An 18,212-nucleotide genomic window follows, 5' to 3' on the forward strand; every position below is an offset into this window, starting at 1 on the left:
CCAAAAGCACCCACATCGTCATCATCTTCAAAGTCATCTTCTTCTTCATCGTCCGCAAAAGTTTCTAGAAGATGAGAAGGCATAAGTGGAAATATATATGCACCCTGTTGTCTCTTATAAGACACTAGTTGAAAATTCTTTGTCGCTATTGGCGTACAAAAGGCCTGATTCCCAGTGACAGGTCTCAGCAAAGCTGATCCCATCAACCTTGATGACCCAGGAGACCAAGGTGCATCCACTTGTTGAAAAGATGCCGTCGTCGACGGACTTATCGTCGACGAGATCGACGACGAGGGCATCGTCGACGATAGACTTGTCGTCGACGGGACTGTCGTCGACGGGCTCGACGTCGACGGGACAGTCGTCGACGGATTCGTCGTCGACAGAGCCACCGTCGACGGGACTGTCGTCGACGGGGTAACCAAGGACGGGCTCGTCGCCGACGGGATAGGCGTCGATGCATTCTTCGTCGACGAGGCAGTCGTCGACGGCGGCGTCGACGACTTCGTCGACGGGCTCTTCTTAGACGACGAATTTTTTGATGATGACGGCGTCTTCGTCGACGAGTCGTCCACGAGAGTTTTCTTCGTCACAATACTAATTTTAGTAGACACAATCGGAGTAGTGATAGATGTAGTGGATATCATACTCATAGAAGAAGAGGTCGAAGTACAGACAGTGGTCACTGGAGAGGAGACAGTAGAAGTCTTACTCACAGTTTTCTTTGACGGATCGTTGGTGGCTGAGGCTCCAGAGACAGAATGTTTGGATCTCTGAGAAGAACCTGAAGTAGAGTGGGAGGTCTTGGTATGCTTTCTCCCCTCACTTATCTTATCCTCGTGAGACCTTGCCCTCTTGCTAGAGGTAGAGGCTCTATCATCATCATCCTTGGAAGAGGATTTAAGCCACAAAAGGACTCTGGCCTCCCTATCCCTTAAGGTCTTGGCAGGGAAGGTAGTGCAGATCTTACAGGTTTTTGCCTCATGCTTGGGATACAGGCAATAAATACAGTCCTTGTGTGAGTCATCCACATGGACCCTCTTCTTCTCGCATGTTCTGCAGGGTCTGAACAAGGCCTTCTTGTCAGACATCTTGAAGCTCTTGAAGAAAAAACTCAAGACTCAGGGAGACTCCCTTCCACACGACGTGCGGTGAAAATCTGAGGAGAGCTGGCTCTGCAGGGAAGGTTCTAGAGGGTGCTGTGAGCTGATTGGTTGGAGCAAAGACTTTGGGTCTTTTAGCATAATGAGGTAGATAGGCTACTATAATATAGGCCTCAGGCCTTTTTTCTAGCTAGGGCCTACTACTGCAAAGTGCTTTTGGCACTGCTTTTTTATTTACCGTGGGACTCCCGCCTCGACGACGGGGAATGATTCAGGCATGTGAATCTATGAAAGATACCCCAATACTGGATAACATGCAATACTACCAGGCCTAAGTTTAAATCGTGCCAAAACGCTCTCCGCAACTAGGCCCAAACCCTCCTTTTCCACCATGGATTTTTTCAAAATACTTGCAATCAAAATTAGACCTTCCCAGCAGTGCTCCCAGACCCCTCAACCCACCCCCAAAAATCTAGACCACCCCAAGCAGCACCCCAAAAACATGCACTAATGCTAGGCCTAAGTTTAAATCGTGCCAAAACGCTCTCTGCAACTAGCCCCAAACCCGCCTTTTCCACCATTGGATTTTCTTCAAACCACTTGCAATCAAAATTACACCTTCCCAGCAGTGCTTCCGGACCCCTCAACCCACCCCCAAAAATCTAGCACACCCCCAAACAGCCCCCCAAAAAACATGCAATACTACTAGGCCTAAGTTTAAATCGTGCCAAAACGCTCTCTGCAACTAGGCCCAAACCCCCCTTTTCCACCATGGATTTTCTTCAAACCACTTGCAATCAATATTAGACCTTCCCAGCAGTGCTCCCAGACCCCTCAACCCACCCCCAAAAATCTAGAACACCCCCAAGCAGCTCCCCAAAAACATGCAATACTACTACGCCTAAGTTTAAATCGTGCCTAAACGCTCTCTGCAACAAGGCCCACACCCCCTTTTCCACCAATGATTTTTCCAAACCACTTGCAACCAAAATTAGACTTTCCCGGCAGTGCTCCCAGACCCCTCAACCCACCCCCAAAAATCTAGAACACCCCCAAGCAGCTCCCCAAAAACATGCAATACTACTAGGCCTAAGTTTAAATCGTGGAAAAACGCTCTCTGCAACTAGGCCCAAACCCCCCTTTTCCACCATGGATTTTTTCAAACCACTTGCAATCAAAATTAGACCTTCCCAGCAGTGCTCCCAGACCCCTTAACCCACCCCCAAAAATCTAGAACACCCGAAGCAGCACCCCAAAAACATGCACTACTGCTAGACCTAAGTTTAAATCGTGCCAAAACGCTCTATGCAACTAGGCCCAAACCCGCCTTTTCCACCATTGGATTTTCTTCAAACCACTTGCAATCAAAATTACACCTTCCCAGCAGTGCTCCCGGACCCCTCAACCCACTCCCAAAAATCTAGCACAGCCCCAAACAGCCACCCAAAAACATGCAATACTACTAGGACTAAGTTTAAATCGTGCCAAAACGCTCTCTGCAACTAGGCCCAAACCCCCCTTTTCCACCAATTATTTTTTCAAACCACTTGCAATCAAAATTAGACCTTCCCAGCAGTGCTCCCAGGCCCCTCAGTCCACCCCCAAATATCAAGAACACCCCCAAGCAGCCCCCAAAAACATGCAATACTACTAGGCCTAAGTTAAAATCGCGCCAAAACGCTCTCTGCAACTAGGCTCAAACCCCCCTTTTCCACAATGGATTAACTTCAAACCACTTGCAATAAAAATTAGACCTTCCCAGCAGTGCTCCCGGAATCCCACAACCAACCCCCAAAAATCTAGAACACCCCCAAGCAGCCCCCAAAAAACATGTAATGCTACTAGGCCTAAGTTTAAATCGTGCCAAAAAGCTCTCAGAACTAGGCCCAAACCGCCCTTTTCCACCATGGATTTTCTTCAAACCACTTGCAATCAAAATTAGACCTTCCCAGCAGTGCTCCCAGACCCCTCAACCCACCCCCAAAAATCTAGAACACCCCCAAGCAGCTCCCCAAAAACATGCAATACTACTAGGCCTAAGTTTAAATCGTGCCTAAACGCACTCTGCAACAAGGCCCACACCCCCTTTTCCACCAATGATTTTTTCAAACCACTTGCAACCAAAATTAGACTTTCCCTGCAGTGCTCCCAGACCCCTCAACCCACCCCCAAAAATCTAGAACACCCCGAAGCAGCCCCCCAAAAACATGCAATACTACAAGGCCTACGTTTAAATCGTGCCTAAGCGCTCTCTGCAACTAGGCCCAAACCCCCCTTTTCCACCATGGATTTTCTTCAAACCACTTGCAATAAAAATTAGACCTTCAAAGCAGTGCTCCCAGACCCCTCAACCCTGCCCCAAAAATCTTGAACACCCCCAAACAGCCCCCCAAAAACATGTATTACTACTAGGCCTAAGTTAAAACGTGGAAAAACGCTCTCTGCAACTAGGCCCAAACCCTCCTTTTCCACCATGGATTTTTTCAAACCACTTGCAATCAAAATTAGAACTTCCCAGCAGTGCTCCCAGACCCCTCAACACCCCCCCAAAAATCTAGACGACCCCAAGCAGCACCCCAAAAACATGCACTAATGCTAGGCCTAAGTTTAAATCGTGCCAAAACGCTCTCTGCAACTAGCCCCAAACCCGCCTTTTCCACCATTGGATTTTCTTCAAACCACTTGCAATCAAAATTACACCTTCCCAGCAGTGCTTCCGGACCCCTAAACCCACCCCCAAAAATCTAGCACACCCCCAAACAGCCCCCCAAAAACATGCAATACTACTACGCCTAAGTTTAAATCGTGCCAAAATGCTCTCTGCAACTAGGCCCAAACACCCCTTTTCCACCATGGATTTTCTTCAAACCACTTGCATTATATATTAGACCTTCCCAGCAGTGCTCCCAGACCCCTCAACCCACCCCCAAAAATCTAGAACACCCCCAAGCAGCTCCCCAAAAACATGCAATACTACTAGGCCTAAGTTTAAATCGTGCCTAAACGCTCTCTGCAACAAGGCCCACACCCCCTTTTCCACCAATGATTTTTTCAAACCACTTGCAACCAAAATTAGACTTTCCCGGCAGTGCTCCCAGACCCCTCAACCCACCTCCAAAAATCTAGAACACCCCCAAGCAGCTCCCCAAAAACATGCAATACTACTAGGCCTAAGTTTAAATTGTGGAAAAACGCTCTCTGCAACTAGGCCCAAACCCCCCTTTTCCACCATGGATTTTTTCAAACCACTTGCAATCAAAATTAGACCTTCCCAGCAGTGCTCCCAGACCCCTCAACCCACCCCCAAAAATCTCGAACACCCGAAGCAGCACCCCAAAAACATGCACGACTGCTAGGCCTAAGTTTAAATCGTGCCAAAACGCTCTATGCAACTAGGCCCAAACCCGCCTTTTCCACCATTGGATTTTCTTCAAACCACTTGCTATCAAAAATAGACCTTCCCAGCAGTGCTCCCAGACCCCTCAACCCACCCCCAAAAATCTAGAACTCCCCCAAGCAGCTCCCCAAAAACATGCAAGACTACTAGCCCTAAGTTAAAACGTGGAAAAACGCTCTCTGCAACTAGGCCCAAACCCTCCTTTTCCACCATGGATTTTTTCAAACCACTTGCAATCAAAATTAGAACTTCCCAGCAGTGCTCCCAGACCCCTCAACACCCCCCAAAAATCTAGACGACCCCAAGCAGCACCCCAAAAACATGCACTAATGCTAGGCCTAAGTTTAAATCGTGCCAAAACGCTCTCTGCAACTAGCCCCAAACCCGCCTTTTCCACCATTGGATTTTCTTCAAACCACTTGCAATCAAAATTACACCTTCCCAGCAGTGCTTCCGGACCCCTCAACCCACCCCCAAAAATCTAGCACACCCCCAAACAGCCCCCCAAAAACATGCAATACTACTAGGCCTAAGTTTAAATCGTGCCAAAACGCTCTCTGCAACTAGGCCCAAACACCCCTTTTCCACCATGGATTTTTTCAAACCACTTGCAATCAAAATTAGACCTTCCCAGCAGTGCTCCCAGACCCCTCAACCCACCCCCAAAAATCTCGAACACCCGAAGCAGCACCCCAAAAACATGCACGACTGCTAGGCCTAAGTTTAAATCGTGCCAAAACGCTCTATGCAACTAGGCCCAAACCCGCCTTTTCCACCATTGGATTTTCTTCAAACCACTTGCTATCAAAAATAGACCTTCCCAGCAGTGCTCCCAGACCCCTCAACCCACCCCCAAAAATCTAGAACTCCCCCAAGCAGCTCCCCAAAAACATGCAAGACTACTAGGCCTAAGTTTAAATCGTGCCAAAACGCTCTCTGTAACAAGGCCCAAACCCCCCTTTTCCACCATGGATTTTCTTCAAACCACTTTCAATCAAAATTAGACCTTCCTAGCAGTGCTCCCAGACCCCTCAACCCACCCCCAAAAACCTAGAACACCCCCAAGCAGCTAGCCAAAAATATGCAATACTGCTAGGCCTAAGTTTTAATCGAGGCAAAACGCTCTCTGCAACTAGGCCCAAACCCCCCTTTTCCACCATGGATTTTTTTCAAACCACTTGTAATCAAAATTAGACCTTCCAGGCAGTGCTCCCACACCCCTCAGTCCCCCCCAAATATCTAGAACACCCTCAAGCAGCCCCCCAAAACATTCAATACTACTAGGCCTAAGTTTGAATCGCGCCAAAACGCTCTCTGCAACTAGGTTCAAACCCCCCTTTTCCACTATGGATTATCTTCAAACCCCTTGCAATAAAAATTAGACCTTCCCAGCAGTGCTCCCGGACCACTCAACCCACCCCGAAAATCTAGAACACCCTCAACATCCCCCAAAAACATGCACTACTGCTAGGCCTAAGTTTAAATCGTGCCAAAACGCTCTCTGCAACTAGGCCCAAACCCGCCTTTTCCACCATTGGATTTTCTTCAAACCACTTGCAATCAAAATTACACCTTCCCAGCAGTGCTCCTGGACCCCTCAACACACCCCCAACAATCTAGCACACCCCCAAGCAGCTCCCCAAAAACATGCAATACTACTAGGCCTAAGTTTAAATCGTGCCAGAGCGCTCTCTGAAACTAGGCCCAAACCCCCTTTTTCCACCATGGATTTTCTTCAAACCACTTGCAAACAAAATTAAACCTTCCCAGCAGTGCTCCTGGACCCCTCAACCCTCCCACAAAAATCTAGAGCACCCCCAAGCAGCTCCCCAAAAACATGCAATACTACTAGGCCTAAGATTAAATCGTGCCAAAACGCTCTCTGCAACAAGGCCCACACCCCCTTTTCCACCAATGATTTTTTTCAAACCACTTGCAACCAAAATTAGACCTTCCAGGCAGTGCTCCCACACCCCTCAGTCCACCCCCAAATATCGAGAACACCCTCAAGCAGCCCCCAAAAACATGCAATACTACTAGGCCTAAGTTTGAATCGCGCCAAAACGCTCCCTGCAACTAGGTTTAAACCCCCCTTTTCCACCATGGATTATCTTCAAACCACTTGCAATAAAAATTAGACCTTCCCAGCAGTGCTCCCGGACCCCTCAACCTACCCCCAAAAATCTAGAACACCCCCAAGCAGCCCCCCAAAAACATGCAATACTACTAGGCCTAAGTTTAAATCGTGCCTAAGCCCTCTCTGCAACTAGGCCCAAACCCCCCTTTTCCACCATGGATTTTCTTCAAACCACTTGCAATAAAAATTAGACCTTCAAAGCAGTGCTCCCAGACCCCTCAACCCACCCCCAAAAATATTGAACACCCCCAAACAGCCCCCCAAAAACAGTTATTACTACTAGGCCTAAGTTTAAATCGTAGAAAAACGCTCTCTGCAATTAGGCCCAAACCCCGCTTTTCCACCATGGATTTTTTCAAACCTTTGCAATCAAAATTAGACCTTCCCAGCAGTGCTCCCAGACCCCTCAACCCACCCCCAAAAATCTAGAACACCCCAAGCAGCACCCCAAAAACATGCACTACTGCTAGGCCTAATTTAAAATCGTGCCAAAACGCTCTCTGCAACTAGGCCCAAACCCGACTTTTCCACCATTGGATTTTCTTCAAACCACTTGCAATCAAAATTACACCTTCCCAGCAGTGCTCCCGGACCCCTCAACCCACCCCCAAAAATCTAGCACACCCCCAAACAGCCCAGCAAAAACATGCAATACTACTAGGCCTAAGTTTAAATCGTGCCAAAACGCTCTCTGCAACTAGGCCCAAACCCCCCTTTTCCACCATGGATTTTCTTCAAACCTCTTGCAATCAAAATTGGACCTTCCCAGTAGCGCTCCCAGACCCCTCAACCCACCCCCAAAAATCTAGAACTCCCCCAAGCAGCTCCCCAAAAACATGCAATACTACTAGGACTAAGTTTAAATCGTGCCAAAGCGCTCTCTGAAACTAGGCCCAAACCCCCTTTTTCCACCATGGATTTTCTTAAAACCACTTGCAATCAAAATTAGACCTTCCCAGCAGAGCTCCCAGACCCCTCAACCCACCCCCAAAAATCTAGAACACCCCCAAGCAGCTCCCCAAAAACATGCAATACTACTAGGCCTAAGTTTCAATCGTGCCAAAACGCTCTCTGCAACTAGGCCCAAACCCCGCTTTTCCATCATGGATTTTCTTCAAAGAACTTGCAATCAAAATTACACCTTCCCAGCAGTGCGCCCAGTCCCCTCAACCCATCCCTAAAATTCTAGAACACCCCCAAGCAGCCCCCCAAAAACATGCAATGCTACTAGGCCTAAGTTTAAATCGTGCCAAAACGCTCCCGGCAACTAGGCCCAAACCCCCCTTTTCCACTATGGAATTGTTTTCAAACCACTTGCAATCAAAATAAGACCTTCCCAGCAGTGCTCCCAGACCCCTCAACCCACCCCCAAAAACCTAGAACACCCCCAAGCAGCTCCCCAAAAACATGCAAAACTGCTAGGCCTAAGTTTTATTCGTGGCAAAACGCTCTCTGCAACTAGGCCCAAACCCCCCTTTTCCACCATGGATTTTTTTGCAATCAAAATTAGACCTTCCAGGCAGTGCCCCCACACCCCTCAGTCCACCCCCAAATATCTAGAACACCCTCAAGCAGCCCCCAAAAACATGCAATACTACTAGGCCTAAGTTTGAATCGCGCAAAAACGCTCTCTGCAACTAGGTTCAAACTCCCCTTTTCCACCATGGATTATCTTCAAACCACTTGCAATAAAAATTAGACCTTCCCATCAGTGCTCCCGGACCCCTCAACCCACCCTAAAAATCTAGAACACCCTCAAACAGCCCCCAAAAACATGCAATACTACTAGGCCTTAGTTTAAATCGTGCCAAAACGCTCTCTGGAACTAGGCCCAAACCCGCCTTTTCCACCATTGGATTTTCTTCAAACCACTTGCAATCAATATTATACCTTCCCAGCAGTGCTCCCAGACCCCTCAACCCACCCCCAAAAATCTAGAACACCCCCAAGCAGCTCTCCAAAAACATGCAATTCTACTAGGCCTAAGTTTAAATCGTGCCAAAACGCTCTCTGCAACAAGGCCCACACCCCCTTTTCCACCAATGATTTTTTCAAACCACTTGCAACCAAAATGAGACCTTCCGGGCTGTGCTCCCAGACCCCTCAACCCACCCCCAAAAATCTAGAACACCCCCAAGCAGCCCCCCAAAAACATGCAATACTACTAGGCCTAAGTTTAAATTGTGCCAAAACGCTCTCTGCAACTAGGTCCAAACCCCCCTTTTCCACCATGGATTTTCTTCAAACCACTTGCAATCAAAACTAGACCTTCCCAGCAGTGCTCCCAGACCCCTCAACCCACCCCCAAAAACCTAGAACACCCCCAAGCAGCTCCCCAAAAACATGCAATACTGCTAGGCCTAAGTTTTAATCGTGGCAAAACGCTCTCTGCATCTAGGCCCAAACCCCCCTTTTCCACCATGGATTTTTTTCAAACCACTTGCAATCAAAATTAGACCTTCCAGGCAGTGCTCCCACACCCCTCAGTCCACCCCCAAATATCTAGAATACCCTCAAGCAGCCCCCAAAAACATGCAATACTACTAGGCCTAAGTTTGAATCGCGCCAAAACGCTCTCTGCAACTAGGTTCAAACCCCCCTTTTCCACCATGGATTACCTTCAAACCACTTGCAATAAAAATTAGACCTTCCCAGCAGTGCTCCCTGACCCCTCAACCCACCCTGAAAATCTAGAACACCCTCAAACAGCCCCTAAAAACATGCAATACTACTAGGCCTAAGTTTAAATCGTGCCAAGACGCTCTCTGCAACTAGGCCCAAACCCCCCTTTTCCACCATGGATTTTCTTCAAACCACTTGCAATCAATATTAGACCTTCCCAGCAGCACTCCCAGACCCCTCAACCCCCCCCCCCAAAATCTAGAACACCCCCAAGCAGCTCTCCAAAAACATGCAATTCTACTAGGCCTAAGTTTAAATCGTGCCTAAGCGCTCTCTGCAACTAGGCCCAAACCCCCCTTTTCCACCATGGATTTTCTTCACACCACTTGCAATAAAAATTAGACCTTCAAAGCAGTGCTCCCAGACCCCTCAACCCACCCTCAAAAATCTTGAACACCCCCAAACAGCCCCCCAAAAACATGTATTACTACTAGGCCTAAGTTTAAATCGTGGAAAAACGTTCTCTGCAACTAGGCCCAAACCCCCCTTTTCCACCATGGATTTTTTCAAATTACTTGCAATCAAAATTAGACCTTCCCAGCAGTGCTCCCAGACCCCTCAACCCACACCCAAAAATCTAGAACTCCCCCAAGCAACTCCCCAAAAACATGCAATACTACTAGGCCTAAGTTTAAATCGTGCCAAAGCGCTCTCTGAAACTAGGCCCAAACCCCGCTTTTCCATCATGGATTTTCTTCAAACAACTTGCAATCAAAATTACACCTTCCCAGCAGTGCGCCCAGTCCCCTCAACCCATCCCCAAAATTCTAGAACACCCTCAAGCAGCCCCCCAAAAACATGCAATGCTACGAGGCCTAAGTTTAAATCGTGCCAAGACGCTCTCTGCAACTAGGCCCAAACCCCCCTTTTCCACCTCGGATTTTCTTCAAACCACTTGCAATCAATATTAGACCTTCCCAGCAGTGCTCCCAGACCCCTCAATCCACCCCCAAAAATCTAGAACACCCCCAAGCAGCTCTCCAAAAACATGTAATACTGCTAGGCCTAAGTTTTAATCGTGGCAAAACGCTCTCTGCAACTAGGCCCAAACCCCCCTTTTCCACCATGGATTTTTTTCAAACCACTTGCAATCAAAATTAGACCTTCCAGGCAGTGCTCCCACACCCCTCAGTTCACCCCCAAATATCTAGAACACCCTCAAGCAGCCCCCAAAAACATGCAATACTACTAGGCCTAAGTTTGAATCTCGCCAAAACGCTCTCTGCGTACTAGGTTCAAACCCCCCTTTTCCACCATGGATTATCTTCAAACCACTTGCACAAAAAATTAGACCTTCCCAGCAGTGCTCCCGGAACCCTCAACCCACCCCGAAAATCTAGAACACCCTCAAACAGCCCCCAAAAACATGCAATACTACTAGGCCTAAGTTTAAATTGTTCCAAGACGCTCTCTGCAACTAGGCCCAAACCCCCCTTTTTCACCATGGATTTTTTTCAAACCACTTGCAATCAATATTAGACCTTCCCAGCAGTGCTCCCAGACACCTCAACCCACCCCCAAAAATCTAGAGCATCCCCAAGCAGCTCTCCAAAAACATGCAATACTACAAGGCCTAAGTTTAAATTGTGCCAAAATGCTCTCTGCAACAAGGCCCACACCCCCTTTTTCACCAATGATTTTTTCAAACCACTTGCAACCAAAATTAGACCTTCCCAGCAGTGATCCCAGACCCCTCAACCCACCCCCAAAAATCTAGGACACCCCCAAGCAGCCCCCCAAAAACATGCACTACTGCTAGGCCTAAGTTTAAATCGTGCCAAAGCGCTATCTGCAACTAGGCCGAAACCCGCCTTTTCCACCATTGGATTTTCTTCAAACCACTTGCAATCAAAATTACACCTTCCCAGCAGTGCTCCTGGACCCCTCAACCCACCCCCAACAATCTGGCACACCCCCAAACAGCCCCCCAAAAACATGCAATACTACTAGGCCTAAGTTTAAATCGTGCCAAAACGCTCTCTGCAACTAGGCCCAAACCCCCCTTTTCCACCATGGATTTTCTTCATACCACTTGCAATCAAAATTAGCCCTTCCCAGCAGTGCTCCCAGACCCCTCAACCCACACCCAAAAATCTAGAACTCCCCCAAGCAGCTCCCCAAAAACATGTAATACTACTAGGCCTAAGTTTCAATTGTGCCAAAACGCTCTCTGCAACTAGGCCCAAAGCCCGCTTTTCCATCATGGATTTTCTTCAAACAACTTGCAATCAAAATTACACCTTTCCAGCAGTGCGCCCTGTCCCCTCAACCCATCCCCAAAATTCTAGAACACCCCCAAGCAGCCCCCCAAAAACATGCAATGCTACTAGGCCTAAGTTTAAATCGTGCCAAAACGCTCCCGGCAACTAGGCCCAAACCCCCCTTTTTCCACAATGGATTTTTTTCAAACCACTTGCAATCAAAATTAGACCTTCCTAGCAGTGCTCCCAGACCCCTCAACCCACCCCCAAAAACCTAGAACACCCACAAGCAGCTAGCCAAAAATATGCAGTACTGCTAGGCCTAAGTTTTAATCGAGGCAAAACGCTCTCTGCAACTAGGCCCAAACCCCCCTTTTCCACCATGGATTTTTTTCAAACCACTTGTAATCAAAATTCGACCTTCCCGGCAGTGCTCCCACACCCCTCAGTCCCCCCCCAAATATCTAGAACACCCTCAAGCAGCCCCCCAAAACATTCAATACTACTAGGCCTAAGTTTGAATCGCGCCAAAACGCTCTCTGCAACTAGGTTCAAACCTCCCTTTTCCACTATGGATTATCTTCAAACCACTTGCAATAAAAATTAGACCTTCCCAGCAGTGCTCCCGGACCACTCAACCCACCCCGAAAATCTAGAACACCCTCAACATCCCCCCAAAAACATGCACTACTGCTAGGCCTAAGTTTAAATCGTGCCAAAACGCTCTCTGCAACTAGGCCCAAACCCGCCTTTTCCACCATTGGATTTTCTTCAAACCACTTGAAATCAAAATTACACCTTCCCAGCAGTGCTCCTGGACCCCTCAACACACCCCCAACAATCTAGCACACCCCCAAACAGCCCCTCAAAAACATGCAATACTACTAGGCCTAAGTTTAAATCGTGCCAAAACGCTCTCTGCAACTAGGCCCAAACTCCCCTTTTCCACCATGGATTTTCTTCAAACCACTTGCAATCAAAATAAGACCTTCCCAGCAGTGCTCCCAGACCCCTCAACCCACCCCCAATAATCTAGAACTCCCCCAAGCAGCTTCCCAAAACATGCAATACTACTAGGCCTAAGTTTAAATCGTGCCAGAGCGCTCTCTGAAACTAGGCCCAAACCCCCTTTTTCCACCATGGATTTTCTTCAAACCACTTGCAAACAAAATTAGACCTTCCCAGCAGTGCTCCCGGACCCCTCAACCCTCCCACAAAAATCTAGAGCACCCCCAAGCAGCTCCCCAAAAACATGCAATACTACTAGGCCTAAGATTAAATCGTGCCAAAACGCTCTCTGCAACAAGGCCCACACCCCCTTTTCCACCAATGATTTTTTTCAAACCACTTGCAACCAAAATTAGACCTTCCAGGCAGTGCTCCCACACCCCTCAGTCCACCCCCAAATATCGAGAACACCCTCAAGCAGCCCCCAAAAACATGCAATACTACTAGGCCTAAGTTTGAATCGCGCCAAAACGCTCCCTGCAACTAGGTTTAAACCCCCTTTTCCACCATGGATTATCTTCAAACCACTTGCAATAAAAATTAGACATTCCCAGCAGTGCTCCCAGACCCCTCAACCTACCCCCAAAAATCTAGAACACCCCCAGGCAGCCCCCCAAAAACATGCAATACTACTAGGCCTAAGTTTAAATCGTGCCTAAGCCCTCTCTGCAACTAGGCCCAAACCCCCCTTTTCCACCAATGGATTTTCTTCAAACCACTTGCAATAAAAATTAGACCTTCAAAGCAGTGCTCCCAGACCCCTCAACCCACCCCCAAAAATCTTGAACACCCCCAAACAGCCCCCCAAAAACAGTTATTACTACTAGGCCTAAGTTTAAATCGTAGAAAAAAACTCTCTGCAATTAGGCCCAAAACCCGCTTTTCCACCATGGATTTTTTCAAACCACTTGTAATCAAAATTCGACCTTCCCGGCAGTGCTCCCACACCCCTCAGTCCCCCCCCAAATATCTAGAACACCCTCAAGCAGCCCCCCAAAACATTCAATACTACTAGGCCTAAGTTTGAATCGCGCCAAAACGCTCTCTGCAACTAGGTTCAAACCTCCCTTTTCCACTATGGATTATCTTCAAACCACTTGCAATAAAAATTAGACCTTCCCAGCAGTGCTCCCGGACCACTCAACCCACCCCGAAAATCTAGAACACCCTCAACATCCCCCCAAAAACATGCACTACTGCTAGGCCTAAGTTTAAATCGTGCCAAAACGCTCTCTGCAACTAGGCCCAAACCCGCCTTTTCCACCATTGGATTTTCTTCAAACCACTTGAAATCAAAATTACACCTTCCCAGCAGTGCTCCTGGACCCCTCAACACACCCCCAACAATCTAGCACACCCCCAAACAGCCCCTCAAAAACATGCAATACTACTAGGCCTAAGTTTAAATCGTGCCAAAACGCTCTCTGCAACTAGGCCCAAACTCCCCTTTTCCACCATGGATTTTCTTCAAACCACTTGCAATCAAAATAAGACCTTCCCAGCAGTGCTCCCAGACCCCTCAACCCACCCCCAATAATCTAGAACTCCCCCAAGCAGCTTCCCAAAACATGCAATACTACTAGGCCTAAGTTTAAATCGTGCCAGAGCGCTCTCTGAAACTAGGCCCAAACCCCCTTTTTCCACCATGGATTTTCTTCAAACCACTTGCAAACAAAATTAGACCTTCCCAGCAGTGCTCCCGGACCCCTCAACCCTCCCACAAAAATCTAGAGCACCCCCAAGCAGCTCCCCAAAAACATGCAATACTACTAGGCCTAAGATTAAATCGTGCCAAAACGCTCTCTGCAACAAGGCCCACACCCCCTTTTCCACCAATGATTTTTTTCAAACCACTTGCAACCAAAATTAGACCTTCCAGGCAGTGCTCCCACACCCCTCAGTCCACCCCCAAATATCGAGAACACCCTCAAGCAGCCCCCAAAAACATGCAATACTACTAGGCCTAAGTTTGAATCGCGCCAAAACGCTCCCTGCAACTAGGTTTAAACCCCCTTTTCCACCATGGATTATCTTCAAACCACTTGCAATAAAAATTAGACATTCCCAGCAGTGCTCCCAGACCCCTCAACCTACCCCCAAAAATCTAGAACACCCCCAGGCAGCCCCCCAAAAACATGCAATACTACTAGGCCTAAGTTTAAATCGTGCCTAAGCCCTCTCTGCAACTAGGCCCAAACCCCCCTTTTCCACCAATGGATTTTCTTCAAACCACTTGCAATAAAAATTAGACCTTCAAAGCAGTGCTCCCAGACCCCTCAACCCACCCCCAAAAATCTTGAACACCCCCAAACAGCCCCCCAAAAACAGTTATTACTACTAGGCCTAAGTTTAAATCGTAGAAAAACGCTCTCTGCAATTAGGCCCAAAACCCGCTTTTCCACCATGGATTTTTTCAAACCTTTGCAATCAAAATTAGACCTTCCCAGCAGTGCTCCCAGACCCCTCAACCCACCCCCAAAAATCTAGAACACCCCAAGCAGCACCCCAAAAACATGCACTACTGCTAGGCCTAATTTAAAATCGTGCCAAAACGCTCTCTGCAACTAGGCCCAAACCCGCCTTTTCCACCATTGGATTTTCTTCAAACCACTTGCAATCAAAATTACACCTTCCCAGCAGTGCTCCCGGACCCCTCAACCCACCCCCAAAAATCTAGCACACCCCCAAACAGCCCCGCAAAAACATGCAATACTACTAGGCCTAAGTTTAAATCGTGCCAAAACGCTCTCTGCAACTAGGCCCAAACCCCGCTTTTCCACCATGGATTTTCTTCAAACCTCTTGCAATCAAAATTGGACCTTCCCAGTAGCGCTCCCAGACCCCTCAACCCACCCCCAAAAATCTAGAACTCCCCCAAGCAGCTCCCCAAAAACATGCAATACTACTAGGACTAAGTTTAAATCGTGCCAAAGCGCTCTCTGAAACTAGGCCCAAACCCCCTTTTTCCACCATGGATTTTCTTAAAACCAATTGCAATCAAAATTAGACCTTCCCAGCAGAGCTCCCAGACCCCTCAACCCACCCCCAAAAATCTAGAACACCCCCAAGAAGCTCCCCAAAAACATGCAATACTACTAGGCCTAAGTTTCAATCGTGCCAAAACGCTCTCTGCAACTAGGCCCAAACCCCGCTTTTCCATCATGGATTTTCTTCAAACAACTTGCAATCAAAATTACACCTTCCCAGCAGTGCGCCCAGTCCCCTCAACCCATCCCCAAAATTCTAGAACACCCCCAAGCAGCCCCCCAAAAACATGCAATGCTACTAGGCCTAAGTTTAAATCGTGCCAAAACGCTCCCGGCAACTAGGCCCAAACCCCCCTTTTCCACTTTGGAATTTTTTTCAAACCACTTGCAATCAAAATAAGACCTTCCCAGCAGTGCTCCCAGACCCCTCAACCCACCCCCAAAAACCTAGAACACCCCCAAGCAGCTCCCCAAAAACATGCAATACTGCTAGGCCTAAGTTTTAATCGTGGCAAAACGCTCTCTGCAACTAGGCCCAAACCCCCCTTTTCCACCATGGATTTTTTTCAAACCACTTGCAATCAAAATTAGACCTTCCAGGCAGTGCCCCCACACCCCTCAGTCCACCCCAAATATCTAGAACACCCTCAAGCAGCCCCCAAAAACATGCAATACTACTAGGCCTAAGTTTGAATCGCGCAAAAACGCTCTCTGCAACTAGGTTCAAACTCCCCTTTTCCACCATGGATTATCTTCAAACCACTTGCAATAAAAATTAGACCTTCCCATCAGTGCTCCCGGACCCCTCAACCCACCCCAAAAATCTAGAACACCCTCAAACAGCCCCCAAAAACATGCAATACTACTAGGCCTTAGTTTAAATCGTGCCAAAACGCTCTCTGCAACTAGGCCCAAACCTGCCTTTTCCACCATTGGATTTTCTTCAAACCACTTGCAATCAATATTAGACCTTCCCAGCAGTGCTCCCAGACCCCTCAACCCACCCCCAAAAATCTAGAACACCCCCAAGCAGCTCTCCAAAAACATGCAATTCTACTAGGCCTAAGTTTAAATCGTGCCAAAACGCTCTCTGCAACAAGGCCCACACCCCCTTTTCCACCAATGATTTTTTCAAACCACTTGCAACCAAAATGAGACCTTCCGGGCTCTGCTCCCAGACCCCTCAACCCACCCCCAAAAATCTAGAACACCCCCAAGCAGCCCCCCAAAAACATGCAATACTACTAGGCCTAAGTTTAAATTGTGCCAAAACGCTCTCTGCAACTAGGTCCAAACCCCCCTTTTCCACCATGGATTTTCTTCAAACCACTTGCAATCAAAACTAGACCTTCCCAGCAGTGCTCCCAGACCCCTCAACCCACCCCCAAAAACCTAGAACACCCCCAAGCAGCTCCCCAAAAACATGCAATACTGCTAGGCCTAAGTTTTAATCGTGGCAAAACGCTCTCTGCATCTAGGCCCGAACCCCCCTTTTCCACCATGGATTTTTTTCAAACCACTTGCAATCAAAATTAGACCTTCCAGGCAGTGCTCCCACATCCCTCAGTCCACCCCCAAATATCTAGAACACCCTCAAGCAGCCCCCAAAAACATGGAATACTACTAGGCCTAAGTTTGAATCACGCCAAAACGCTCTCTGCAACTAGGTTCAAACCCCCCTTTTCCACCATGGATTACCTTCAAACCACTTGCAATAAAAATTAGACCTTCCCAGCAGGGCTCCCTGACCCCTCAACCCACCCTGAAAATCTAGAACACCCTCAAACAGCCCCCCAAAAACATGTAATACTACTAGGCCTAAGTTTAAATCGTGCCTAAGCGCTCTCTGCAACTAGGCCCAAACCCCCCTTTTCCACCATGGATTATCTTCAAACCACTTGCAATAAAAATTAGACCTTCCCATCAGTGCTCCCGGACCCCTCAACCCACCCCAAAAATCTAGAACACCCTCAAACAGCCCCCAAAAACATGCAATACTACTAGGCCTTAGTTTAAATCGTGCCAAAACGCTCTCTGCAACTAGGCCCAAACCTGCCTTTTCCACCATTGGATTTTCTTCAAACCACTTGCAATCAATATTAGACCTTCCCAGCAGTGCTCCCAGACCCCTCAACCCACCCCCAAAAATCTAGAACACCCCCAAGCAGCTCTCCAAAAACATGCAATTCTACTAGGCCTAAGTTTAAATCGTGCCAAAACGCTCTCTGCAACAAGGCCCACACCCCCTTTTCCACCAATGATTTTTTCAAACCACTTGCAACCAAAATGAGACCTTCCGGGCTGTGCTCCCAGACCCCTCAACCCACCCCCAAAAATCTAGAACACCCCCAAGCAGCCCCCCAAAAACATGCAATACTACTAGGCCTAAGTTTAAATTGTGGAAAAACGCTCTCTGCAACTAGGCCCAAACCCCCCTTTTCCACCATGGATTTTTTCAAACCACTTGCAATCAAAATTAGACTTTCCCGGCAGTGCTCCCAGACCCCTCAACCCACCTCCAAAAATCTAGAACACCCCCAAGCAGCTCCCCAAAAACATGCAATACTACTAGGCCTAAGTTTAAATTGTGGAAAAACGCTCTCTGCAACTAGGCCCAAACCCCCCTTTTCCACCATGGATTTTTTCAAACCACTTGCAATCAAAATTAGACCTTCCCAGCAGTGCTCCCAGACCCCT

Source organism: Lissotriton vulgaris, chromosome 2_1, assembly GCF_964263255.1.
Source record: "Lissotriton vulgaris chromosome 2_1, aLisVul1.2, whole genome shotgun sequence".
In the NCBI taxonomy this organism is placed as follows: Eukaryota; Metazoa; Chordata; class Amphibia; order Caudata; family Salamandridae; genus Lissotriton; species Lissotriton vulgaris.